General features: G+C 62.4%; 7 pseudogenes; all 7 read right to left on the bottom strand.

The window, feature by feature from the left end:
• Positions 1-1,078: 1,078 nt before the first annotated feature.
• LOC142861289 (uncharacterized) lies at positions 1,079-1,197 on the bottom strand (annotated as a pseudogene).
• Positions 1,198-5,094: 3,897 nt separating this feature from the next.
• LOC142861288 (uncharacterized) lies at positions 5,095-5,213 on the bottom strand (annotated as a pseudogene).
• Positions 5,214-9,109: 3,896 nt separating this feature from the next.
• On the bottom strand, positions 9,110-9,228 carry LOC142861287 (uncharacterized; annotated as a pseudogene).
• Positions 9,229-13,115: 3,887 nt separating this feature from the next.
• Positions 13,116-13,234, bottom strand: LOC142861286 (uncharacterized; annotated as a pseudogene).
• A 3,876-nt stretch (positions 13,235-17,110) lies between these two features.
• On the bottom strand, positions 17,111-17,229 carry LOC142861285 (uncharacterized; annotated as a pseudogene).
• A 3,909-nt stretch (positions 17,230-21,138) lies between these two features.
• On the bottom strand, positions 21,139-21,257 carry LOC142861283 (uncharacterized; annotated as a pseudogene).
• Positions 21,258-25,148: 3,891 nt separating this feature from the next.
• On the bottom strand, positions 25,149-25,267 carry LOC142861282 (uncharacterized; annotated as a pseudogene).
• Positions 25,268-27,857: the final 2,590 nt, after the last annotated feature.

Genomic DNA, 27,857 nt, shown 5'->3' with positions numbered 1-27,857 from the left:
GGAATGGGGTGGGTGCGCACCGACTGGGGGATGGGCGCACTTGAAGCTCTGACCCGAGGGGGGAGGCTGGGAGAGGGCAACGCACCCGACCTTAACATTGGTGCCCCCACAATATGCTGGAACAACATGAGAGGTAAATGAATAAGAACACGGGGGGGGGGAGGGGGGCACGGGCAACACATGTCACCTTAATACTTGGACTCCCATCATCTGCTTGAAAAGAGAGAGGAAAGAAAATGCAATAATAGAGATAAGAGACACTTTTTAAAAATAATGAATCCGGCCGGGCGCTGTGGCTCACGCCTGTAATCCTAGCTCTTGGGAGGCCGAGGCGGGCGGATTGCTCAAGGTCAGGAGTTCAAAACCAGCCTGAGCAAGAGCGAGACTCCGTCTCTACTATAAATAGAAAGAAATTAATTGGCCAACTGATATATATATAAAGAATTAGCGGGGCATGGTGGCGCATGCCTGCAGTCCCAGCTACCCGGGAGGCTGAGGCAGAAGGATCACTCGAGCCCAGGAGTTTGAAGTTGCTGTGAGCTAGGCTGACGCCACGGCACTCACTCTAGCCTGGGCAACAAACCGAGACTCTGTCTCAAAAAAAAAAAAAAAAAAAAAAAAATGAATCCGAAGAGAAAAGTAAAAGGAGGCCTGTGGAGCAGGTCTGGGTGTGACTCCGGATCCCCCAACATCAGGTGCCACCACCAAAGATTCCTACGTGTAGCCCATAGAACCCCAAAAGCAACGGGACGAGTTCTGGTCACATACTCCCTCAAAATGACATCCTGGCCTTCTTCTGGAACTCCCTCCCCTCTCAGACTCTCAAGGTTTCCTCCAGCGTGTGTCGGTTCCCACAGAGCAGACCTTTGGTCTGAGACCTGACAGTCCAGAAGCCACGCATGCTGCCGCGTGGCGGCGGTGTCGCGGCTCGGGACAAGAGGAGGCCCCACGGTGCGGGCTGGGGCGCCAGGCACCGCGGCGGGCGCTGAGGGTGGGGGTCACCCCCACCCCGGGCCGCCCCCGCACTCCCAGAAACGGGACAGAACCAGAGGCAAAAAAAAAAAAAAAAAGAAGAAGAAGCCTACGGCACCCGGGATTCCCGGGCGGTCTCCCATCCAAGTTCTAACCAGGCCCCACCCTGCTTAGCTTCCGAGACCAGACGGGATCGGGCGCGTTCGGGGTGGTGTGGCCGTGGACGGCGGAGGGCGCCCCTGCCCCGCTCAAGAAGCCGAGCCTCTCTGCGCTTCCCCGCCGCCTCCTCCCGCCCCAGGCCCCGCGCCGGGCCGGGACTGTTGAGTTCTGTTGAGTTCGCCGGCCGGGTCCGGCGGGCTCCGAGGGACGGGGGTGACAGGCGGGGCGGGCAGGGAGCGGCGGGCCGGGGTTGGGGGCTGTCTCTCTATACACACACACTCACACTCACACTCACTCACTCACTCACACTCACACAAGATGCGCCTCCACGGCTGGACCCGCCAAGGTGGAGCCCTTCCAGCCCCCCTCCTCTCCTCGCCTGGCCTCCTTCACCTCCCCGCCCCCCACCCCCAGCGCGCCGCGGCCGCTGACTGCGCACGGGCGGGCGGGGCGCTCGCCCTTTGACCCCAGCCGGGGGCCGCCCTCCCCCACAACCCCTTTCAGCTGCGCCCCCCACCCTGTGGCCCGGCGGCCGCCTATTCCCCCGGGCCAGGGCTGGGGCACAGCGCACGGGGGAGGGGAGCGAGTGTATGGGGCGTGTCTCTCTCTCTCTCTCTCTCTCTCTCTCTCTCTCTCTCTCTCTCTCTCTCTCTCTCTCTCTCTCTCTCTCGACGTGTCCCATGGGTGGGGTGGGGTGGCGTGGTTTGTGGGGCGCTGAAGAAATCAGTCCCCTCCATCTCCTCCCTCTGGAAAACACCCAAGCCCTTTGAGAACTGCCCGCACCGCTACCGTGGGGGCCGGGACCCTCCTCTGTGTCCTCCTGTGGCCCAGTCCAAGGGGCCTGGGCCTGGCCGGGGCTGCATTGGACCCCAACCACCCTGGCGTGTGGACTCGCTAAAAATCGGCGATTAGATATTGGATTCCAGCGTCATTGAGGTCATTTCACTAATGAGTGCACCGCAAAGAGTTTCCTAATCCATCTGTGAGGGTGGCAACCGAAAGAGAATTTGAAAGCTGACAGAATAGGCGAGGAAAGGCATAGGAGATTTCCACACCCAGTAAGGAAGCCTTTCCCGAAATGGAAGAAAGAAAGGAGCAAACAGAGACACCGGTAGCCCACCCGGATCACAGTCTGCCCCTGAGAGAAAGTACCCTGACCAGGTTCACCCGTGGGTGGGTGGCGAGCTAGCGGCATTCAGAAGAGCCAGGCCCGCAGTCTGTGCAGAAGACACCTGCACTCGGGCGTGTGTGGCGGCACGATTCCCAAGCAGCTCCAGATGTTAAACCAAGGAGAAGCCAGGGAGTTCCCAACGCCCCAGGTGTCCTCAGCCCACGACTGGCTGCTGTGGGAATGCGAAGCCCGGCTCCTTGTCTCAGAGCGGGGCAACCAGGAGGTGTGATGTCCACCCCGGGGTTCCCAGGAGGATCAGGCTGAAGCTGGGACTTGGCCTGAAAGTGTCCCCTCGCATGGCCACCCCCTTCCCCTTCCTGCTCCTCTACTCCTGGTGCCCCTCCATCCAGGGGCCAGACCTTAAAGAGTCACCCGCAAGAGAATCCTGGTCCCAAAGGAGCCTTCTGGGGGACCCGTGCTGAGAGAGGTTGTGGGCATGGCCCGCTGGGGCTCTGCCCGACCCAGGGCTGAGAGATGCCACCTCCCAGCTCTGGGTCCCTGCAGGAAGTGTTGGCAAGCACAGGGCCGGTCCTCCAAAGGCCCAGGTGCAGGGAGCCCAGGCCAAGCAGCCTGTGGAAGAAGCCACATGCTGTGCCACCCCGGGGAACACGACTGCAGGCCACGGCCCTTCCCACCTCCTCCTCCTCCTCCTCCTCCTCCTCCTCCTCCTCCTCCTCCTCCTCCCACCCCGCCCCCGCCCCCGCCCCCACATGGCACAGGGCCCAGAGACACCTCAGACACTTGCTACCCAAAGTGCAAAGGGCATCAGTTGCTCCTCCAAACCGCCCCCCCCAGCCCAGCAGACCGCGTTGTCCAGCCAGCCCCCGGGCCTCCCTGGGGTGCCCAGCACAAAAGTGCAGACACCCACCGGACCCTCAATCTCAGTTTTCGGATGTTTTTGCCACTCTAAGGACCCGCAGGCCAGCTGGGCCTTCTGGCAGGACAGAGAGCCCCGGAATCCGACGTGGAGAGCTGGGTGTACGTCCCCATGAGGAGGCGGTCCCCACCTCCGCGGCTATCCCCTTGCGGGGAGCGGCAGCCGCGGGGCCTCAGAGAAGACACCAGGCTGGGCCCCCACGGCACAGCGGGAGCACGTCCCCCGCAGGCCACTTAGCGACGGCGGCCAGCCGGCGTACGGTTGGGTTGCGGGAGACGCTGCGGCCGCCCTGCTACCGGGTTCCTGGGAGGGCGTCCTGGAACCAGCGTCCACACCAAGCCCTTGGAAGGCCCAGGCGACGGAGGAGCCCCGTCAGGCAGGGGCCGAGGACGGTGACGGCCCGGGCGGGGAGGAGCGTGTCAGGCAGGGGCAGAGGACGGGAAGGAGTCAGTCAGGCAGGGGCCGTGGAGGGGACGGGCTGGGTAAGGGTTAGGGTTAGAGTCAGGGCACAAGTCACAATCGCAAAGACCTGGAAGCGACCCGAGTGCCCATCGACCCACGAGTGGGTAAATAAAATGTGGCACGTGGACACCACGGAGTGCTATTCGGCTATGAGGAGCAGCGGTGAGGGGGCACCTCTCGTGGTTCTCCTGGCCAGAGCTGGAACCCGTTCCAGTAAGCCAAGTATCCCAAGAATGGACACACGAGCACCACGTGCTCGCGCTCACCAGCAAATGGGTACGAACCGATGGACACCTAAGTGGACACAGAGGAATCACCTTCTTCGGGTGGGTGTCGGGCGGGTGGGGGGAGGGGATGGGCATACACATCCATTAGGAATGGGGTGGGTGCGCACCGACTGGGGGATGGGCGCACTTGAAGCTCTGACCCGAGGGGGGAGGCTGGGAGAGGGCAACGCACCCGACCTTAACATTGGTGCCCCCACAATATGCTGGAACAACATGAGAGGTAAATGAATAAGAACACGGGGGGGGGGAGGGGGGCACGGGCAACACATGTCACCTTAATACTTGGACTCCCATCATCTGCTTGAAAAGAGAGAGGAAAGAAAATGCAATAATAGAGATAAGAGACACTTTTTAAAAATAATGAATCCGGCCGGGCGCTGTGGCTCACGCCTGTAATCCTAGCTCTTGGGAGGCCGAGGCGGGCGGATTGCTCAAGGTCAGGAGTTCAAAACCAGCCTGAGCAAGAGCGAGACTCCGTCTCTACTATAAATAGAAAGAAATTAATTGGCCAACTGATATATATATAAAGAATTAGCGGGGCATGGTGGCGCATGCCTGCAGTCCCAGCTACCCGGGAGGCTGAGGCAGAAGGATCACTCGAGCCCAGGAGTTTGAAGTTGCTGTGAGCTAGGCTGACGCCACGGCACTCACTCTAGCCTGGGCAACAAACCGAGACTCTGTCTCAAAAAAAAAAAAAAAAAAAAAAAAAATGAATCCGAAGAGAAAAGTAAAAGGAGGCCTGTGGAGCAGGTCTGGGTGTGACTCCGGATCCCCCAACATCAGGTGCCACCACCAAAGATTCCTACGTGTAGCCCATAGAACCCCAAAAGCAACGGGACGAGTTCTGGTCACATACTCCCTCAAAATGACATCCTGGCCTTCTTCTGGAACTCCCTCCCCTCTCAGACTCTCAAGGTTTCCTCCAGCGTGTGTCGGTTCCCACAGAGCAGACCTTTGGTCTGAGACCTGACAGTCCAGAAGCCACGCATGCTGCCGCGTGGCGGCGGTGTCGCGGCTCGGGACAAGAGGAGGCCCCACGGTGCGGGCTGGGGCGCCAGGCACCGCGGCGGGCGCTGAGGGTGGGGGTCACCCCCACCCCGGGCCGCCCCCGCACTCCCAGAAACGGGACAGAACCAGAGGCAAAAAAAAAAAAAAAAAGAAGAAGAAGCCTACGGCACCCGGGATTCCCGGGCGGTCTCCCATCCAAGTTCTAACCAGGCCCCACCCTGCTTAGCTTCCGAGACCAGACGGGATCGGGCGCGTTCGGGGTGGTGTGGCCGTGGACGGCGGAGGGCGCCCCTGCCCCGCTCAAGAAGCCGAGCCTCTCTGCGCTTCCCCGCCGCCTCCTCCCGCCCCAGGCCCCGCGCCGGGCCGGGACTGTTGAGTTCTGTTGAGTTCGCCGGCCGGGTCCGGCGGGCTCCGAGGGACGGGGGTGACAGGCGGGGCGGGCAGGGAGCGGCGGGCCGGGGTTGGGGGCTGTCTCTCTATACACACACACTCACACTCACACTCACTCACTCACTCACACTCACACAAGATGCGCCTCCACGGCTGGACCCGCCAAGGTGGAGCCCTTCCAGCCCCCCTCCTCTCCTCGCCTGGCCTCCTTCACCTCCCCGCCCCCCACCCCCAGCGCGCCGCGGCCGCTGACTGCGCACGGGCGGGCGGGGCGCTCGCCCTTTGACCCCAGCCGGGGGCCGCCCTCCCCCACAACCCCTTTCAGCTGCGCCCCCCACCCTGTGGCCCGGCGGCCGCCTATTCCCCCGGGCCAGGGCTGGGGCACAGCGCACGGGGGAGGGGAGCGAGTGTATGGGGCGTGTCTCTCTCTCTCTCTCTCTCTCTCTCTCTCTCTCTCTCTCTCTCTCTCTCTCTCTCTCTCTCTCTCTCGACGTGTCCCATGGGTGGGGTGGGGTGGCGTGGTTTGTGGGGCGCTGAAGAAATCAGTCCCCTCCATCTCCTCCCTCTGGAAAACACCCAAGCCCTTTGAGAACTGCCCGCACCGCTACCGTGGGGGCCGGGACCCTCCTCTGTGTCCTCCTGTGGCCCAGTCCAAGGGGCCTGGGCCTGGCCGGGGCTGCATTGGACCCCAACCACCCTGGCGTGTGGACTCGCTAAAAATCGGCGATTAGATATTGGATTCCAGCGTCATTGAGGTCATTTCACTAATGAGTGCACCGCAAAGAGTTTCCTAATCCATCTGTGAGGGTGGCAACCGAAAGAGAATTTGAAAGCTGACAGAATAGGCGAGGAAAGGCATAGGAGATTTCCACACCCAGTAAGGAAGCCTTTCCCGAAATGGAAGAAAGAAAGGAGCAAACAGAGACACCGGTAGCCCGCCCGGATCACAGTCTGCCCCTGAGAGAAAGTACCCTGACCAGGTTCACCCGTGGGTGGGTGGCGAGCTAGCGGCATTCAGAAGAGCCAGGCCCGCAGTCTGTGCAGAAGACACCTGCGCTCGGGCGTGTGTGGCGGCACGATTCCCAAGCAGCTCCAGATGTTAAACCAAGGAGAAGCCAGGGAGTTCCCAACGCCCCAGGTGTCCTCAGCCCACGACTGGCTGCTGTGGGAATGCGAAGCCCGGCTCCTTGTCTCAGAGCGGGGCAACCAGGAGGTGTGATGTCCACCCCGGGGTTCCCAGGAGGATCAGGCTGAAGCTGGGACTTGGCCTGAAAGTGTCCCCTCGCATGGCCACCCCCTTCCCCTTCCTGCTCCTCTACTCCTGGTGCCCCTCCATCCAGGGGCCAGACCTTAAAGAGTCACCCGCAAGAGAATCCTGGTCCCAAAGGAGCCTTCTGGGGGACCCGTGCTGAGAGAGGTTGTGGGCATGGCCCGCTGGGGCTCTGCCCGACCCAGGGCTGAGAGATGCCACCTCCCAGCTCTGGGTCCCTGCAGGAAGTGTTGGCAAGCACAGGGCCGGTCCTCCAAAGGCCCAGGTGCAGGGAGCCCAGGCCAAGCAGCCTGTGGAAGAAGCCACATGCTGTGCCACCCCGGGGAACACGACTGCAGGCCACGGCCCTTCCCACCTCCTCCTCCTCCTCCTCCTCCTCCTCCTCCTCCTCCTCCTCCTCCTCCTCCCACCCCGCCCCCGCCCCCGCCCCCACATGGCACAGGGCCCAGAGACACCTCAGACACTTGCTACCCAAAGTGCAAAGGGCATCAGTTGCTCCTCCAAACCGCCCCCCCCAGCCCAGCAGACCGCGTTGTCCAGCCAGCCCCCGGGCCTCCCTGGGGTGCCCAGCACAAAAGTGCAGACACCCACCGGACCCTCAATCTCAGTTTTCGGATGTTTTTGCCACTCTAAGGACCCGCAGGCCAGCTGGGCCTTCTGGCAGGACAGAGAGCCCCGGAATCCGACGTGGAGAGCTGGGTGTACGTCCCCATGAGGAGGCGGTCCCCACCTCCGCGGCTATCCCCTTGCGGGAGCGGCAGCCGCGGGGCCTCAGAGAAGACACCAGGCTGGGCCCCCACGGCACAGCGGGAGCACGTCCCCCGCAGGCCACTTAGCGACGGCGGCCAGCCGGCGGACGGTTGGGTTGCGCGAGACGCTGCGGCCGCCCTGCTACCGGGTTCCTGGGAGGGCGTCCTGGAACCAGCGTCCACACCAAGCCCTTGGAAGGCCCAGGCGACGGAGGAGCCCCGTCAGGCAGGGGCCGAGGACGGTGACGGCCCGGGCGGGGAGGAGCGTGTCAGGCAGGGGCAGAGGACGGGAAGGAGTCAGTCAGGCAGGGGCCGTGGAGGGGACGGGCTGGGTAAGGGTTAGGGTTAGAGTCAGGGCACAAGTCACAATCGCAAAGACCTGGAAGCGACCCGAGTGCCCATCGACCCACGAGTGGGTAAATAAAATGTGGCGCGTGGACACCACGGAGTGCTATTCGGCTATGAGGAGCAGCGGTGAGGGGGCACCTCTCGTGGTTCTCCTGGCCAGAGCTGGAACCCGTTCCAGTAAGCCAAGTATCCCAAGAATGGACACACGAGCACCACGTGCTCGCGCTCACCAGCAAATGGGTACGAACCGATGGACACCTAAGTGGACACAGAGGAATCACCTTCTTCGGGTGGGTGTCGGGCGGGTGGGGGGAGGGGATGGGCATACACATCCATTAGGAATGGGGTGGGTGCGCACCGACTGGGGGATGGGCGCACTTGAAGCTCTGACCCGAGGGGGGAGGCTGGGAGAGGGCAACGCACCCGACCTTAACATTGGTGCCCCCACAATATGCTGGAACAACATGAGAGGTAAATGAATAAGAACACGGGGGGGGGGAGGGGGGCACGGGCAACACATGTCACCTTAATACTTGGACTCCCATCATCTGCTTGAAAAGAGAGAGGAAAGAAAATGCAATAATAGAGATAAGAGACACTTTTTAAAAATAATGAATCCGGCCGGGCGCTGTGGCTCACGCCTGTAATCCTAGCTCTTGGGAGGCCGAGGCGGGCGGATTGCTCAAGGTCAGGAGTTCAAAACCAGCCTGAGCAAGAGCGAGACTCCGTCTCTACTATAAATAGAAAGAAATTAATTGGCCAACTGATATATATATAAAGAATTAGCGGGGCATGGTGGCGCATGCCTGCAGTCCCAGCTACCCGGGAGGCTGAGGCAGAAGGATCACTCGAGCCCAGGAGTTTGAAGTTGCTGTGAGCTAGGCTGACGCCACGGCACTCACTCTAGCCTGGGCAACAAACCGAGACTCTGTCTCAAAAAAAAAAAAAAAAAAAAAAATGAATCCGAAGAGAAAAGTAAAAGGAGGCCTGTGGAGCAGGTCTGGGTGTGACTCCGGATCCCCCAACATCAGGTGCCACCACCAAAGATTCCTACGTGTAGCCCATAGAACCCCAAAAGCAACGGGACGAGTTCTGGTCACATACTCCCTCAAAATGACATCCTGGCCTTCTTCTGGAACTCCCTCCCCTCTCAGACTCTCAAGGTTTCCTCCAGCGTGTGTCGGTTCCCACAGAGCAGACCTTTGGTCTGAGACCTGACAGTCCAGAAGCCACGCATGCTGCCGCGTGGCGGCGGTGTCGCGGCTCGGGACAAGAGGAGGCCCCACGGTGCGGGCTGGGGCGCCAGGCACCGCGGCGGGCGCTGAGGGTGGGGGTCACCCCCACCCCGGGCCGCCCCCGCACTCCCAGAAACGGGACAGAACCAGAGGCAAAAAAAAAAAAAAAAAAAGAAGAAGAAGCCTACGGCACCCGGGATTCCCGGGCGGTCTCCCATCCAAGTTCTAACCAGGCCCCACCCTGCTTAGCTTCCGAGACCAGACGGGATCGGGCGCGTTCGGGGTGGTGTGGCCGTGGACGGCGGAGGGCGCCCCTGCCCCGCTCAAGAAGCCGAGCCTCTCTGCGCTTCCCCGCCGCCTCCTCCCGCCCCAGGCCCCGCGCCGGGCCGGGCCTGTTGAGTTCTGTTGAGTTCGCCGGCCGGGTCCGGCGGGCTCCGAGGGACGGGGGTGACAGGCGGGGCGGGCAGGGAGCGGCGGGCCGGGGTTGGGGGCTGTCTCTCTATACACACACACTCACACTCACACTCACTCACTCACTCACACTCACACAAGATGCGCCTCCACGGCTGGACCCGCCAAGGTGGAGCCCTTCCAGCCCCCCTCCTCTCCTCGCCTGGCCTCCTTCACCTCCCCGCCCCCCACCCCCAGCGCGCCGCGGCCGCTGACTGCGCACGGGCGGGCGGGGCGCTCGCCCTTTGACCCCAGCCGGGGGCCGCCCTCCCCCACAACCCCTTTCAGCTGCGCCCCCCACCCTGTGGCCCGGCGGCCGCCTATTCCCCCGGGCCAGGGCTGGGGCACAGCGCACGGGGGAGGGGAGCGAGTGTATGGGGCGTGTGTCTCTCTCTCTCTCTCTCTCTCTCTCTCTCTCTCTCTCTCTCTCTCTCTCTCTCTCTCTCTCTCTCTCTCTCTCTCTCGACGTGTCCCATGGGTGCGGTGGGGTGGCGTGGTTTGTGGGGCGCTGAAGAAATCAGTCCCCTCCATCTCCTCCCTCTGGAAAACACCCAAGCCCTTTGAGAACTGCCCGCACCGCTACCGTGGGGGCCGGGACCCTCCTCTGTGTCCTCCTGTGGCCCAGTCCAAGGGGCCTGGGCCTGGCCGGGGCTGCATTGGACCCCAACCACCCTGGCGTGTGGACTCGCTAAAAATCGGCGATTAGATATTGGATTCCAGCGTCATTGAGGTCATTTCACTAATGAGTGCACCGCAAAGAGTTTCCTAATCCATCTGTGAGGGTGGCAACCGAAAGAGAATTTGAAAGCTGACAGAATAGGCGAGGAAAGGCATAGGAGATTTCCACACCCAGTAAGGAAGCCTTTCCCGAAATGGAAGAAAGAAAGGAGCAAACAGAGACACCGGTAGCCCGCCCGGATCACAGTCTGCCCCTGAGAGAAAGTACCCTGACCAGGTTCACCCGTGGGTGGGTGGCGAGCTAGCGGCATTCAGAAGAGCCAGGCCCGCAGTCTGTGCAGAAGACACCTGCACTCGGGCGTGTGTGGCGGCACGATTCCCAAGCAGCTCCAGATGTTAAACCAAGGAGAAGCCAGGGAGTTCCCAACGCCCCAGGTGTCCTCAGCCCACGACTGGCTGCTGTGGGAATGCGAAGCCCGGCTCCTTGTCTCAGAGCGGGGCAACCAGGAGGTGTGATGTCCACCCCGGGGTTCCCAGGAGGATCAGGCTGAAGCTGGGACTTGGCCTGAAAGTGTCCCCTCGCATGGCCACCCCCTTCCCCTTCCTGCTCCTCTACTCCTGGTGCCCCTCCATCCAGGGGCCAGACCTTAAAGAGTCACCCGCAAGAGAATCCTGGTCCCAAAGGAGCCTTCTGGGGGACCCGTGCTGAGAGAGGTTGTGGGCATGGCCCGCTGGGGCTCTGCCCGACCCAGGGCTGAGAGATGCAACCTCCCAGCTCTGGGTCCCTGCAGGAAGTGTTGGCAAGCACAGGGCCAGTCCTCCAAAGGCCCAGGTGCAGGGAGCCCAGGCCAAGCAGCCTGTGGAAGAAGCCACATGCTGTGCCACCCCGGGGAACACGACTGCAGGCCACGGCCCTTCCCACCTCCTCCTCCTCCTCCTCCTCCTCCTCCTCCCACCCCGCCCCCGCCCCCGCCCCCACATGGCACAGGGCCCAGAGACACCTCAGACACTTGCTACCCAAAGTGCAAAGGGCATCAGTTGCTCCTCCAAACCGCCCCCCCCAGCCCAGCAGACCGCGTTGTCCAGCCAGCCCCCGGGCCTCCCTGGGGTGCCCAGCACAAAAGTGCAGACACCCACCGGACCCTCAATCTCAGTTTTCGGATGTTTTTGCCACTCTAAGGACCCGCAGGCCAGCTGGGCCTTCTGGCAGGACAGAGAGCCCCGGAATCCGACGTGGAGAGCTGGGTGTACGTCCCCATGAGGAGGCGGTCCCCACCTCCGCGGCTATCCCCTTGCGGGGAGCGGCAGCCGCGGGGCCTCAGAGAAGACACCAGGCTGGGCCCCCACGGCACAGCGGGAGCACGTCCCCCGCAGGCCACTTAGCGACGGCGGCCAGCCGGCGGACGGTTGGGTTGCGCGAGACGCTGCGGCCGCCCTGCTACCGGGTTCCTGGGAGGGCGTCCTGGAACCAGCGTCCACACCAAGCCCTTGGAAGGCCCAGGCGACGGAGGAGCCCCGTCAGGCAGGGGCCGAGGACGGTGACGGCCCGGGCGGGGAGGAGCGTGTCAGGCAGGGGCAGAGGACGGGAAGGAGTCAGTCAGGCAGGGGCCGTGGAGGGGACGGGCTGGGTAAGGGTTAGGGTTAGAGTCAGGGCACAAGTCACAATCGCAAAGACCTGGAAGCGACCCGAGTGCCCATCGACCCACGAGTGGGTAAATAAAATGTGGCACGTGGACACCACGGAGTGCTATTCGGCTATGAGGAGCAGCGGTGAGGGGGCACCTCTCGTGGTTCTCCTGGCCAGAGCTGGAACCCGTTCCAGTAAGCCAAGTATCCCAAGAATGGACACACGAGCACCACGTGCTCGCGCTCACCAGCAAATGGGTACGAACCGATGGACACCTAAGTGGACACAGAGGAATCACCTTCTTCGGGTGGGTGTCGGGCGGGTGGGGGGAGGGGATGGGCATACACATCCATTAGGAATGGGGTGGGTGCGCACCGACTGGGGGATGGGCGCACTTGAAGCTCTGACCCGAGGGGGGAGGCTGGGAGAGGGCAACGCACCCGACCTTAACATTGGTGCCCCCACAATATGCTGGAACAACATGAGAGGTAAATGAATAAGAACACGGGGGGGGGAGGGGGGCACGGGCAACACATGTCACCTTAATACTTGGACTCCCATCATCTGCTTGAAAAGAGAGAGAAAAGAAAATGCAATAATAGAGATAAGAGACACTTTTTAAAAATAATGAATCCGGCCGGGCACTGTGGCTCACGCCTGTAATCCTAGCTCTTGGGAGGCCGAGGCGGGCGGATTGCTCAAGGTCAGGAGTTCAAAACCAGCCTGAGCAAGAGCGAGACCCCGTCTCTACTATAAATAGAAAGAAATTAATTGGCCAACTGATATATATATAAAGAATTAGCGGGGCATGGTGGCACATGCCTGCAGTCCCAGCTACCCGGGAGGCTGAGGCAGAAGGATCACTCGAGCCCAGGAGTTTGAAGTTGCTGTGAGCTAGGCTGACGCCACGGCACTCACTCTAGCCTGGGCAACAAACCGAGACTCTGTCTCAAAAAAAAAAAAAAAAAAAAAAAATGAATCCGAAGAGAAAAGTAAAAGGAGGCCTGTGGAGCAGGTCTGGGTGTGACTCCGGATCCCCCAACATCAGGTGCCACCACCAAAGATTCCTACGTGTAGCCCATAGAACCCCAAAAGCAACGGGACGAGTTCTGGTCACATACTCCCTCAAAATGACATCCTGGCCTTCTTCTGGAACTCCCTCCCCTCTCAGACTCTCAAGGTTTCCTCCAGCGTGTGTCGGTTCCCACAGAGCAGACCTTTGGTCTGAGACCTGACAGTCCAGAAGCCACGCATGCTGCCGCGTGGCGGCGGTGTCGCGGCTCGGGACAAGAGGAGGCCCCACGGTGCGGGCTGGGGCGCCAGGCACCGCGGCGGGCGCTGAGGGTGGGGGTCACCCCCACCCCGGGCCGCCCCCGCACTCCCAGAAACGGGACAGAACCAGAGGCAAAAAAAAAAAAAAAAAAGAAGAAGAAGCCTACGGCACCCGGGATTCCCGGGCGGTCTCCCATCCAAGTTCTAACCAGGCCCCACCCTGCTTAGCTTCCGAGACCAGACGGGATCGGGCGCGTTCGGGGTGGTGTGGCCGTGGACGGCGGAGGGCGCCCCTGCCCCGCTCAAGAAGCCGAGCCTCTCTGCGCTTCCCCGCCGCCTCCTCCCGCCCCAGGCCCCGCGCCGGGCCGGGCCTGTTGAGTTCTGTTGAGTTCGCCGGCCGGGTCCGGCGGGCTCCGAGGGACGGGGGTGACAGGCGGGGCGGGCAGGGAGCGGCGGGCCGGGGTTGGGGGCTGTCTCTCTATACACACACACTCACACTCACACTCACTCACTCACTCACACTCACACAAGATGCGCCTCCACGGCTGGACCCGCCAAGGTGGAGCCCTTCCAGCCCCCCTCCTCTCCTCGCCTGGCCTCCTTCACCTCCCCGCCCCCCACCCCCAGCGCGCCGCGGCCGCTGACTGCGCACGGGCGGGCGGGGCGCTCGCCCTTTGACCCCAGCCGGGGGCCGCCCTCCCCCACAACCCCTTTCAGCTGCGCCCCCCACCCTGTGGCCCGGCGGCCGCCTATTCCCCCGGGCCAGGGCTGGGGCACAGCGCACGGGGGAGGGGAGCGAGTGTATGGGGCGTGTGTGTCTCTCTCTCTCTCTCTCTCTCTCTCTCTCTCTCTCTCTCTCTCTCTCTCTCTCTCTCTCTCTCTCGACGTGTCCCATGGGTGGGGTGGGGTGGCGTGGTTTGTGGGGCGCTGAAGAAATCAGTCCCCTCCATCTCCTCCCTCTGGAAAACACCCAAGCCCTTTGAGAACTGCCCGCACCGCTACCGTGGGGGCCGGGACCCTCCTCTGTGTCCTCCTGTGGCCCAGTCCAAGGGGCCTGGGCCTGGCCGGGGCTGCATTGGACCCCAACCACCCTGGCGTGTGGACTCGCTAAAAATCGGCGATTAGATATTGGATTCCAGCGTCATTGAGGTCATTTCACTAATGAGTGCACCGCAAAGAGTTTCCTAATCCATCTGTGAGGGTGGCAACCGAAAGAGAATTTGAAAGCTGACAGAATAGGCGAGGAAAGGCATAGGAGATTTCCACACCCAGTAAGGAAGCCTTTCCCGAAATGGAAGAAAGAAAGGAGCAAACAGAGACACCGGTAGCCCGCCCGGATCACAGTCTGCCCCTGAGAGAAAGTACCCTGACCAGGTTCACCCGTGGGTGGGTGGCGAGCTAGCGGCATTCAGAAGAGCCAGGCCCGCAGTCTGTGCAGAAGACACCTGCACTCGGGCGTGTGTGGCGGCACGATTCCCAAGCAGCTCCAGATGTTAAACCAAGGAGAAGCCAGGGAGTTCCCAACGCCCCAGGTGTCCTCAGCCCACGACTGGCTGCTGTGGGAATGCGAAGCCCGGCTCCTTGTCTCAGAGCGGGGCAACCAGGAGGTGTGATGTCCACCCCGGGGTTCCCAGGAGGATCAGGCTGAAGCTGGGACTTGGCCTGAAAGTGTCCCCTCGCATGGCCACCCCCTTCCCCTTCCTGCTCCTCTACTCCTGGTGCCCCTCCATCCAGGGGCCAGACCTTAAAGAGTCACCCGCAAGAGAATCCTGGTCCCAAAGGAGCCTTCTGGGGGACCCGTGCTGAGAGAGGTTGTGGGCATGGCCCGCTGGGGCTCTGCCCGACCCAGGGCTGAGAGATGCAACCTCCCAGCTCTGGGTCCCTGCAGGAAGTGTTGGCAAGCACAGGGCCAGTCCTCCAAAGGCCCAGGTGCAGGGAGCCCAGGCCAAGCAGCCTGTGGAAGAAGCCACATGCTGTGCCACCCCGGGGAACACGACTGCAGGCCACGGCCCTTCCCACCTCCTCCTCCTCCTCCTCCTCCTCCTCCTCCTCCCACCCCGCCCCCGCCCCCGCCCCCACATGGCACAGGGCCCAGAGACACCTCAGACACTTGCTACCCAAAGTGCAAAGGGCATCAGTTGCTCCTCCAAACCGCCCCCCCCAGCCCAGCAGACCGCGTTGTCCAGCCAGCCCCCGGGCCTCCCTGGGGTGCCCAGCACAAAAGTGCAGACACCCACCGGACCCTCAATCTCAGTTTTCGGATGTTTTTGCCACTCTAAGGACCCGCAGGCCAGCTGGGCCTTCTGGCAGGACAGAGAGCCCCGGAATCCGACGTGGAGAGCTGGGTGTACGTCCCCATGAGGAGGCGGTCCCCACCTCCGCGGCTATCCCCTTGCGGGGAGCGGCAGCCGCGGGGCCTCAGAGAAGACACCAGGCTGGGCCCCCACGGCACAGCGGGAGCACGTCCCCCGCAGGCCACTTAGCGACGGCGGCCAGCCGGCGGACGGTTGGGTTGCGCGAGACGCTGCGGCCGCCCTGCTACCGGGTTCCTGGGAGGGCGTCCTGGAACCAGCGTCCACACCAAGCCCTTGGAAGGCCCAGGCGACGGAGGAGCCCCGTCAGGCAGGGGCCGAGGACGGTGACGGCCCGGGCGGGGAGGAGCGTGTCAGGCAGGGGCAGAGGACGGGAAGGAGTCAGTCAGGCAGGGGCCGTGGAGGGGACGGGCTGGGTAAGGGTTAGGGTTAGAGTCAGGGCACAAGTCACAATCGCAAAGACCTGGAAGCGACCCGAGTGCCCATCGACCCACGAGTGGGTAAATAAAATGTGGCGCGTGGACACCACGGAGTGCTATTCGGCTATGAGGAGCAGCGGTGAGGGGGCACCTCTCGTGGTTCTCCTGGCCAGAGCTGGAACCCGTTCCAGTAAGCCAAGTATCCCAAGAATGGACACACGAGCACCACGTGCTCGCGCTCACCAGCAAATGGGTACGAACCGATGGACACCTAAGTGGACACAGAGGAATCACCTTCTTCGGGTGGGTGTCGGGCGGGTGGGGGGTGGGGATGGGCATACACATCCATTAGGAATGGGGTGGGTGCGCACCGACTGGGGGATGGGCGCACTTGAAGCTCTGACCCGAGGGGGGAGGCTGGGAGAGGGCAACGCACCCGACCTTAACATTGGTGCCCCCACAATATGCTGGAACAACATGAGAGGTAAATGAATAAGAACACGGGGGGGGAGGGGGGCACGGGCAACACATGTCACCTTAATACTTGGACTCCCATCATCTGCTTGAAAAGAGAGAGGAAAGAAAATGCAATAATAGAGATAAGAGACACTTTTTAAAAATAATGAATCCGGCCGGGCGCTGTGGCTCACGCCTGTAATCCTAGCTCTTGGGAGGCCGAGGCGGGCGGATTGCTCAAGGTCAGGAGTTCAAAACCAGCCTGAGCAAGAGCGAGACCCCGTCTCTACTATAAATAGAAAGAAATTAATTGGCCAACTGATATATATATAAAGAATTAGCGGGGCATGGTGGCGCATGCCTGCAGTCCCAGCTACCCGGGAGGCTGAGGCAGAAGGATCACTCGAGCCCAGGAGTTTGAAGTTGCTGTGAGCTAGGCTGACGCCACGGCACTCACTCTAGCCTGGGCAACAAACCGAGACTCTGTCTCAAAAAAAAAAAAAAAAAAAAAAATGAATCCGAAGAGAAAAGTAAAAGGAGGCCTGTGGAGCAGGTCTGGGTGTGACTCCGGATCCCCCAACATCAGGTGCCACCACCAAAGATTCCTACGTGTAGCCCATAGAACCCCAAAAGCAACGGGACGAGTTCTGGTCACATACTCCCTCAAAATGACATCCTGGCCTTCTTCTGGAACTCCCTCCCCTCTCAGACTCTCAAGGTTTCCTCCAGCGTGTGTCGGTTCCCACAGAGCAGACCTTTGGTCTGAGACCTGACAGTCCAGAAGCCACGCATGCTGCCGCGTGGCGGCGGTGTCGCGGCTCGGGACAAGAGGAGGCCCCACGGTGCGGGCTGGGGCGCCAGGCACCGCGGCGGGCGCTGAGGGTGGGGGTCACCCCCACCCCGGGCCGCCCCCGCACTCCCAGAAACGGGACAGAACCAGAGGCAAAAAAAAAAAAAAAAGAAGAAGAAGCCTACGGCACCCGGGATTCCCGGGCGGTCTCCCATCCAAGTTCTAACCAGGCCCCACCCTGCTTAGCTTCCGAGACCAGACGGGATCGGGCGCGTTCGGGGTGGTGTGGCCGTGGACGGCGGAGGGCGCCCCTGCCCCGCTCAAGAAGCCGAGCCTCTCTGCGCTTCCCCGCCGCCTCCTCCCGCCCCAGGCCCCGCGCCGGGCCGGGCCTGTTGAGTTCTGTTGAGTTCGCCGGCCGGGTCCGGCGGGCTCCGAGGGACGGGGGTGACAGGCGGGGCGGGCAGGGAGCGGCGGGCCGGGGTTGGGGGCTGTCTCTCTATACACACACACTCACACTCACACTCACTCACTCACTCACACTCACACAAGATGCGCCTCCACGGCTGGACCCGCCAAGGTGGAGCCCTTCCAGCCCCCCTCCTCTCCTCGCCTGGCCTCCTTCACCTCCCCGCCCCCCACCCCCAGCGCGCCGCGGCCGCTGACTGCGCACGGGCGGGCGGGGCGCTCGCCCTTTGACCCCAGCCGGGGGCCGCCCTCCCCCACAACCCCTTTCAGCTGCGCCCCCCACCCTGTGGCCCGGCGGCCGCCTATTCCCCCGGGCCAGGGCTGGGGCACAGCGCACGGGGGAGGGGAGCGAGTGTATGGGGCGTGTGTCTCTCTCTCTCTCTCTCTCTCTCTCTCTCTCTCTCTCTCTCTCTCTCTCTCTCTCTCTCTCTCTCTCTCTCTCTCTCTCTCTCTCGACGTGTCCCATGGGTGGGGTGGGGTGGCGTGGTTTGTGGGGCGCTGAAGAAATCAGTCCCCTCCATCTCCTCCCTCTGGAAAACACCCAAGCCCTTTGAGAACTGCCCGCACCGCTACCGTGGGGGCCGGGACCCTCCTCTGTGTCCTCCTGTGGCCCAGTCCAAGGGGCCTGGGCCTGGCCGGGGCTGCATTGGACCCCAACCACCCTGGCGTGTGGACTCGCTAAAAATCGGCGATTAGATATTGGATTCCAGCGTCATTGAGGTCATTTCACTAATGAGTGCACCGCAAAGAGTTTCCTAATCCATCTGTGAGGGTGGCAACCGAAAGAGAATTTGAAAGCTGACAGAATAGGCGAGGAAAGGCATAGGAGATTTCCACACCCAGTAAGGAAGCCTTTCCCGAAATGGAAGAAAGAAAGGAGCAAACAGAGACACCGGTAGCCCGCCCGGATCACAGTCTGCCCCTGAGAGAAAGTACCCTGACCAGGTTCACCCGTGGGTGGGTGGCGAGCTAGCGGCATTCAGAAGAGCCAGGCCCGCAGTCTGTGCAGAAGACACCTGCGCTCGGGCGTGTGTGGCGGCACGATTCCCAAGCAGCTCCAGATGTTAAACCAAGGAGAAGCCAGGGAGTTCCCAACGCCCCAGGTGTCCTCAGCCCACGACTGGCTGCTGTGGGAATGCGAAGCCCGGCTCCTTGTCTCAGAGCGGGGCAACCAGGAGGTGTGATGTCCACCCCGGGGTTCCCAGGAGGATCAGGCTGAAGCTGGGACTTGGCCTGAAAGTGTCCCCTCGCATGGCCACCCCCTTCCCCTTCCTGCTCCTCTACTCCTGGTGCCCCTCCATCCAGGGGCCAGACCTTAAAGAGTCACCCGCAAGAGAATCCTGGTCCCAAAGGAGCCTTCTGGGGGACCCGTGCTGAGAGAGGTTGTGGGCATGGCCCGCTGGGGCTCTGCCCGACCCAGGGCTGAGAGATGCCACCTCCCAGCTCTGGGTCCCTGCAGGAAGTGTTGGCAAGCACAGGGCCGGTCCTCCAAAGGCCCAGGTGCAGGGAGCCCAGGCCAAGCAGCCTGTGGAAGAAGCCACATGCTGTGCCACCCCGGGGAACACGACTGCAGGCCACGGCCCTTCCCACCTCCTCCTCCTCCTCCTCCTCCTCCTCCTCCTCCTCCTCCTCCTCCTCCCACCCCGCCCCCGCCCCCGCCCCCACATGGCACAGGGCCCAGAGACACCTCAGACACTTGCTACCCAAAGTGCAAAGGGCATCAGTTGCTCCTCCAAACCGCCCCCCCCAGCCCAGCAGACCGCGTTGTCCAGCCAGCCCCCGGGCCTCCCTGGGGTGCCCAGCACAAAAGTGCAGACACCCACCGGACCCTCAATCTCAGTTTTCGGATGTTTTTGCCACTCTAAGGACCCGCAGGCCAGCTGGGCCTTCTGGCAGGACAGAGAGCCCCGGAATCCGACGTGGAGAGCTGGGTGTACGTCCCCATGAGGAGGCGGTCCCCACCTCCGCGGCTATCCCCTTGCGGGAGCGGCAGCCGCGGGGCCTCAGAGAAGACACCAGGCTGGGCCCCCACGGCACAGCGGGAGCACGTCCCCCGCAGGCCACTTAGCGACGGCGGCCAGCCGGCGGACGGTTGGGTTGCGCGAGACGCTGCGGCCGCCCTGCTACCGGGTTCCTGGGAGGGCGTCCTGGAACCAGCGTCCACACCAAGCCCTTGGAAGGCCCAGGCGACGGAGGAGCCCCGTCAGGCAGGGGCCGAGGACGGTGACGGCCCGGGCGGGGAGGAGCGTGTCAGGCAGGGGCAGAGGACGGGAAGGAGTCAGTCAGGCAGGGGCCGTGGAGGGGACGGGCTGGGTAAGGGTTAGGGTTAGAGTCAGGGCACAAGTCACAATCGCAAAGACCTGGAAGCGACCCGAGTGCCCATCGACCCACGAGTGGGTAAATAAAATGTGGCGCGTGGACACCACGGAGTGCTATTCGGCTATGAGGAGCAGCGGTGAGGGGGCACCTCTCGTGGTTCTCCTGGCCAGAGCTGGAACCCGTTCCAGTAAGCCAAGTATCCCAAGAATGGACACACGAGCACCACGTGCTCGCGCTCACCAGCAAATGGGTACGAACCGATGGACACCTAAGTGGACACAGAGGAATCACCTTCTTCGGGTGGGTGTCGGGCGGGTGGGGGGAGGGGATGGGCATACACATCCATTAGGAATGGGGTGGGTGCGCACCGACTGGGGGATGGGCGCACTTGAAGCTCTGACCCGAGGGGGGAGGCTGGGAGAGGGCAACGCACCCGACCTTAACATTGGTGCCCCCACAATATGCTGGAACAACATGAGAGGTAAATGAATAAGAACACGGGGGGGGGAGGGGGGCACGGGCAACACATGTCACCTTAATACTTGGACTCCCATCATCTGCTTGAAAAGAGAGAGGAAAGAAAATGCAATAATAGAGATAAGAGACACTTTTTAAAAATAATGAATCCGGCCGGGCGCTGTGGCTCACGCCTGTAATCCTAGCTCTTGGGAGGCCGAGGCGGGCGGATTGCTCAAGGTCAGGAGTTCAAAACCAGCCTGAGCAAGAGCGAGACCCCGTCTCTACTATAAATAGAAAGAAATTAATTGGCCAACTGATATATATATAAAGAATTAGCGGGGCATGGTGGCGCATGCCTGCAGTCCCAGCTACCCGGGAGGCTGAGGCAGAAGGATCACTCGAGCCCAGGAGTTTGAAGTTGCTGTGAGCTAGGCTGACGCCACGGCACTCACTCTAGCCTGGGCAACAAACCGAGACTCTGTCTCAAAAAAAAAAAAAAAAAAAAAAATGAATCCGAAGAGAAAAGTAAAAGGAGGCCTGTGGAGCAGGTCTGGGTGTGACTCCGGATCCCCCAACATCAGGTGCCACCACCAAAGATTCCTACGTGTAGCCCATAGAACCCCAAAAGCAACGGGACGAGTTCTGGTCACATACTCCCTCAAAATGACATCCTGGCCTTCTTCTGGAACTCCCTCCCCTCTCAGACTCTCAAGGTTTCCTCCAGCGTGTGTCGGTTCCCACAGAGCAGACCTTTGGTCTGAGACCTGACAGTCCAGAAGCCACGCATGCTGCCGCGTGGCGGCGGTGTCGCGGCTCGGGACAAGAGGAGGCCCCACGGTGCGGGCTGGGGCGCCAGGCACCGCGGCGGGCGCTGAGGGTGGGGGTCACCCCCACCCCGGGCCGCCCCCGCACTCCCAGAAACGGGACAGAACCAGAGGCAAAAAAAAAAAAAAAAGAAGAAGAAGCCTACGGCACCCGGGATTCCCGGGCGGTCTCCCATCCAAGTTCTAACCAGGCCCCACCCTGCTTAGCTTCCGAGACCAGACGGGATCGGGCGCGTTCGGGGTGGTGTGGCCGTGGACGGCGGAGGGCGCCCCTGCCCCGCTCAAGAAGCCGAGCCTCTCTGCGCTTCCCCGCCGCCTCCTCCCGCCCCAGGCCCCGCGCCGGGCCGGGCCTGTTGAGTTCTGTTGAGTTCGCCGGCCGGGTCCGGCGGGCTCCGAGGGACGGGGGTGACAGGCGGGGCGGGCAGGGAGCGGCGGGCCGGGGTTGGGGGCTGTCTCTCTATACACACACACTCACACTCACACTCACTCACTCACTCACACTCACACAAGATGCGCCTCCACGGCTGGACCCGCCAAGGTGGAGCCCTTCCAGCCCCCCTCCTCTCCTCGCCTGGCCTCCTTCACCTCCCCGCCCCCCACCCCCAGCGCGCCGCGGCCGCTGACTGCGCACGGGCGGGCGGGGCGCTCGCCCTTTGACCCCAGCCGGGGGCCGCCCTCCCCCACAACCCCTTTCAGCTGCGCCCCCCACCCTGTGGCCCGGCGGCCGCCTATTCCCCCGGGCCAGGGCTGGGGCACAGCGCACGGGGGAGGGGAGCGAGTGTATGGGGCGTGTCTCTCTCTCTCTCTCTCTCTCTCTCTCTCTCTCTCTCTCTCTCTCTCTCTCTCTCTCTCTCTCTCTCTCTCGACGTGTCCCATGGGTGGGGTGGGGTGGCGTGGTTTGTGGGGCGCTGAAGAAATCAGTCCCCTCCATCTCCTCCCTCTGGAAAACACCCAAGCCCTTTGAGAACTGCCCGCACCGCTACCGTGGGGGCCGGGACCCTCCTCTGTGTCCTCCTGTGGCCCAGTCCAAGGGGCCTGGGCCTGGCCGGGGCTGCATTGGACCCCAACCACCCTGGCGTGTGGACTCGCTAAAAATCGGCGATTAGATATTGGATTCCAGCGTCATTGAGGTCATTTCACTAATGAGTGCACCGCAAAGAGTTTCCTAATCCATCTGTGAGGGTGGCAACCGAAAGAGAATTTGAAAGCTGACAGAATAGGCGAGGAAAGGCATAGGAGATTTCCACACCCAGTAAGGAAGCCTTTCCCGAAATGGAAGAAAGAAAGGAGCAAACAGAGACACCGGTAGCCCGCCCGGATCACAGTCTGCCCCTGAGAGAAAGTACCCTGACCAGGTTCACCCGTGGGTGGGTGGCGAGCTAGCGGCATTCAGAAGAGCCAGGCCCGCAGTCTGTGCAGAAGACACCTGCACTCGGGCGTGTGTGGCGGCACGATTCCCAAGCAGCTCCAGATGTTAAACCAAGGAGAAGCCAGGGAGTTCCCAACGCCCCAGGTGTCCTCAGCCCACGACTGGCTGCTGTGGGAATGCGAAGCCCGGCTCCTTGTCTCAGAGCGGGGCAACCAGGAGGTGTGATGTCCACCCCGGGGTTCCCAGGAGGATCAGGCTGAAGCTGGGACTTGGCCTGAAAGTGTCCCCTCGCATGGCCACCCCCTTCCCCTTCCTGCTCCTCTACTCCTGGTGCCCCTCCATCCAGGGGCCAGACCTTAAAGAGTCACCCGCAAGAGAATCCTGGTCCCAAAGGAGCCTTCTGGGGGACCCGTGCTGAGAGAGGTTGTGGGCATGGCCCGCTGGGGCTCTGCCCGACCCAGGGCTGAGAGATGCAACCTCCCAGCTCTGGGTCCCTGCAGGAAGTGTTGGCAAGCACAGGGCCGGTCCTCCAAAGGCCCAGGTGCAGGGAGCCCAGGCCAAGCAGCCTGTGGAAGAAGCCACATGCTGTGCCACCCCGGGGAACACGACTGCAGGCCACGGCCCTTCCCACCTCCTCCTCCTCCTCCTCCTCCTCCTCCTCCTCCTCCTCCTCCCACCCCGCCCCCGCCCCCGCCCCCACATGGCACAGGGCCCAGAGACACCTCAGACACTTGCTACCCAAAGTGCAAAGGGCATCAGTTGCTCCTCCAAACCGCCCCCCCCAGCCCAGCAGACCGCGTTGTCCAGCCAGCCCCCGGGCCTCCCTGGGGTGCCCAGCACAAAAGTGCAGACACCCACCGGACCCTCAATCTCAGTTTTCGGATGTTTTTGCCACTCTAAGGACCCGCAGGCCAGCTGGGCCTTCTGGCAGGACAGAGAGCCCCGGAATCCGACGTGGAGAGCTGGGTGTACGTCCCCATGAGGAGGCGGTCCCCACCTCCGCGGCTATCCCCTTGCGGGGAGCGGCAGCCGCGGGGCCTCAGAGAAGACACCAGGCTGGGCCCCCACGGCACAGCGGGAGCACGTCCCCCGCAGGCCACTTAGCGACGGCGGCCAGCCGGCGGACGGTTGGGTTGCGCGAGACGCTGCGGCCGCCCTGCTACCGGGTTCCTGGGAGGGCGTCCTGGAACCAGCGTCCACACCAAGCCCTTGGAAGGCCCAGGCGACGGAGGAGCCCCGTCAGGCAGGGGCCGAGGACGGTGACGGCCCGGGCGGGGAGGAGCGTGTCAGGCAGGGGCAGAGGACGGGAAGGAGTCAGTCAGGCAGGGGCCGTGGAGGGGACGGGCTGGGTAAGGGTTAGGGTTAGAGTCAGGGCACAAGTCACAATCGCAAAGACCTGGAAGCGACCCGAGTGCCCATCGACCCACGAGTGGGTAAATAAAATGTGGCGCGTGGACACCACGGAGTGCTATTCGGCTATGAGGAGCAGCGGTGAGGGGGCACCTCTCGTGGTTCTCCTGGCCAGAGCTGGAACCCGTTCCAGTAAGCCAAGTATCCCAAGAATGGACACACGAGCACCACGTGCTCGCGCTCACCAGCAAATGGGTACGAACCGATGGACACCTAAGTGGACACAGAGGAATCACCTTCTTCGGGTGGGTGTCGGGCGGGTGGGGGGAGGGGATGGGCATACACATCCATTAGGAATGGGGTGGGTGCGCACCGACTGGGGGATGGGCGCACTTGAAGCTCTGACCCGAGGGGGGAGGCTGGGAGAGGGCAACGCACCCGACCTTAACATTGGTGCCCCCACAATATGCTGGAACAACATGAGAGGTAAATGAATAAGAACACGGGGGGGGGAGGGGGGCACGGGCAACACATGTCACCTTAATACTTGGACTCCCATCATCTGCTTGAAAAGAGAGAGGAAAGAAAATGCAATAATAGAGATAAGAGACACTTTTTAAAAATAATGAATCCGGCCGGGCGCTGTGGCTCACGCCTGTAATCCTAGCTCTTGGGAGGCCGAGGCGGGCGGATTGCTCAAGGTCAGGAGTTCAAAACCAGCCTGAGCAAGAGCGAGACCCCGTCTCTACTATAAATAGAAAGAAATTAATTGGCCAACTGATATATATATAAAGAATTAGCGGGGCATGGTGGCGCATGCCTGCAGTCCCAGCTACCCGGGAGGCTGAGGCAGAAGGATCACTCGAGCCCAGGAGTTTGAAGTTGCTGTGAGCTAGGCTGACGCCACGGCACTCACTCTAGCCTGGGCAACAAACCGAGACTCTGTCTCAAAAAAAAAAAAAAAAAAAAAAAATGAATCCGAAGAGAAAAGTAAAAGGAGGCCTGTGGAGCAGGTCTGGGTGTGACTCCGGATCCCCCAACATCAGGTGCCACCACCAAAGATTCCTACGTGTAGCCCATAGAACCCCAAAAGCAACGGGACGAGTTCTGGTCACATACTCCCTCAAAATGACATCCTGGCCTTCTTCTGGAACTCCCTCCCCTCTCAGACTCTCAAGGTTTCCTCCAGCGTGTGTCGGTTCCCACAGAGCAGACCTTTGGTCTGAGACCTGACAGTCCAGAAGCCACGCATGCTGCCGCGTGGCGGCGGTGTCGCGGCTCGGGACAAGAGGAGGCCCCACGGTGCGGGCTGGGGCGCCAGGCACCGCGGCGGGCGCTGAGGGTGGGGGTCACCCCCACCCCGGGCCGCCCCCGCACTCCCAGAAACGGGACAGAACCAGAGGCAAAAAAAAAAAAAAAAAAGAAGAAGAAGCCTACGGCACCCGGGATTCCCGGGCGGTCTCCCATCCAAGTTCTAACCAGGCCCCACCCTGCTTAGCTTCCGAGACCAGACGGGATCGGGCGCGTTCGGGGTGGTGTGGCCGTGGACGGCGGAGGGCGCCCCTGCCCCGCTCAAGAAGCCGAGCCTCTCTGCGCTTCCCCGCCGCCTCCTCCCGCCCCAGGCCCCGCGCCGGGCCGGGACTGTTGAGTTCTGTTGAGTTCGCCGGCCGGGTCCGGCGGGCTCCGAGGGACGGGGGTGACAGGCGGGGCGGGCAGGGAGCGGCGGGCCGGGGTTGGGGGCTGTCTCTCTATACACACACACTCACACTCACACTCACTCACTCACTCACACTCACACAAGATGCGCCTCCACGGCTGGACCCGCCAAGGTGGAGCCCTTCCAGCCCCCCTCCTCTCCTCGCCTGGCCTCCTTCACCTCCCCGCCCCCCACCCCCAGCGCGCCGGGGCCGCTGACTGCGCACGGGCGGGCGGGGCGCTCGCCCTTTGACCCCAGCCGGGGGCCGCCCTCCCCCACAACCCCTTTCAGCTGCGCCCCCCACCCTGTGGCCCGGCGGCCGCCTATTCCCCCGGGCCAGGGCTGGGGCACAGCGCACGGGGGAGGGGAGCGAGTGTATGGGGCGTGTGTCTCTCTCTCTCTCTCTCTCTCTCTCTCTCTCTCTCTCTCTCTCTCTCTCTCTCTCTCTCTCTCTCTCTCTCTCTCTCGACGTGTCCCATGGGTGCGGTGGGGTGGCGTGGTTTGTGGGGCGCTGAAGAAATCAGTCCCCTCCATCTCCTCCCTCTGGAAAACACCCAAGCCCTTTGAGAACTGCCCGCACCGCTACCGTGGGGGCCGGGACCCTCCTCTGTGTCCTCCTGTGGCCCAGTCCAAGGGGCCTGGGCCTGGCCGGGGCTGCATTGGACCCCAACCACCCTGGCGTGTGGACTCGCTAAAAATCGGCGATTAGATATTGGATTCCAGCGTCATTGAGGTCATTTCACTAATGAGTGCACCGCAAAGAGTTTCCTAATCCATCTGTGAGGGTGGCAACCGAAAGAGAATTTGAAAGCTGACAGAATAGGCGAGGAAAGGCATAGGAGATTTCCACACCCAGTAAGGAAGCCTTTCCCGAAATGGAAGAAAGAAAGGAGCAAACAGAGACACCGGTAGCCCGCCCGGATCACAGTCTGCCCCTGAGAGAAAGTACCCTGACCAGGTTCACCCGTGGGTGGGTGGCGAGCTAGCGGCATTCAGAAGAGCCAGGCCCGCAGTCTGTGCAGAAGACACCTGCACTCGGGCGTGTGTGGCGGCACGATTCCCAAGCAGCTCCAGATGTTAAACCAAGGAGAAGCCAGGGAGTTCCCAACGCCCCAGGTGTCCTCAGCCCACGACTGGCTGCTGTGGGAATGCGAAGCCCGGCTCCTTGTCTCAGAGCGGGGCAACCAGGAGGTGTGATGTCCACCCCGGGGTTCCCAGGAGGATCAGGCTGAAGCTGGGACTTGGCCTGAAAGTGTCCCCTCGCATGGCCACCCCCTTCCCCTTCCTGCTCCTCTACTCCTGGTGCCCCTCCATCCAGGGGCCAGACCTTAAAGAGTCACCCGCAAGAGAATCCTGGTCCCAAAGGAGCCTTCTGGGGGACCCGTGCTGAGAGAGGTTGTGGGCATGGCCCGCTGGGGCTCTGCCCGACCCAGGGCTGAGAGATGCAACCTCCCAGCTCTGGGTCCCTGCAGGAAGTGTTGGCAAGCACAGGGCCAGTCCTCCAAAGGCCCAGGTGCAGGGAGCCCAGGCCAAGCAGCCTGTGGAAGAAGCCACATGCTGTGCCACCCCGGGGAACACGACTGCAGGCCACGGCCCTTCCCACCTCCTCCTCCTCCTCCTCCTCCTCCTCCTCCCACCCCGCCCCCGCCCCCGCCCCCACATGGCACAGGGCCCAGAGACACCTCAGACACTTGCTACCCAAAGTGCAAAGGGCATCAGTTGCTCCTCCAAACCGCCCCCCCCAGCCCAGCAGACCGCGTTGTCCAGCCAGCCCCCGGGCCTCCCTGGGGTGCCCAGCACAAAAGTGCAGACACCCACCGGACCCTCAATCTCAGTTTTCGGATGTTTTTGCCACTCTAAGGACCCGCAGGCCAGCTGGGCCTTCTGGCAGGACAGAGAGCCCCGGAATCCGACGTGGAGAGCTGGGTGTACGTCCCCATGAGGAGGCGGTCCCCACCTCCGCGGCTATCCCCTTGCGGGGAGCGGCAGCCGCGGGGCCTCAGAGAAGACACCAGGCTGGGCCCCCACGGCACAGCGGGAGCACGTCCCCCGCAGGCCACTTAGCGACGGCGGCCAGCCGGCGGACGGTTGGGTTGCGCGAGACGCTGCGGCCGCCCTGCTACCGGGTTCCTGGGAGGGCGTCCTGGAACCAGCGTCCACACCAAGCCCTTGGAAGGCCCAGGCGACGGAGGAGCCCCGTCAGGCAGGGGCCGAGGACGGTGACGGCCCGGGCGGGGAGGAGCGTGTCAGGCAGGGGCAGAGGACGGGAAGGAGTCAGTCAGGCAGGGGCCGTGGAGGGGACGGGCTGGGTAAGGGTTAGGGTTAGAGTCAGGGCACAAGTCACAATCGCAAAGACCTGGAAGCGACCCGAGTGCCCATCGACCCACGAGTGGGTAAATAAAATGTGGCACGTGGACACCACGGAGTGCTATTCGGCTATGAG

This window comes from Microcebus murinus, chromosome 16, assembly GCF_040939455.1.
Source record: "Microcebus murinus isolate Inina chromosome 16, M.murinus_Inina_mat1.0, whole genome shotgun sequence".
Lineage (NCBI taxonomy): Eukaryota > Metazoa > Chordata > Mammalia > Primates > Cheirogaleidae > Microcebus > Microcebus murinus.
The sequence above is the reverse complement of the archived record's forward strand: the minus strand, read 5'-3'. Positions and strand labels throughout refer to the sequence as shown.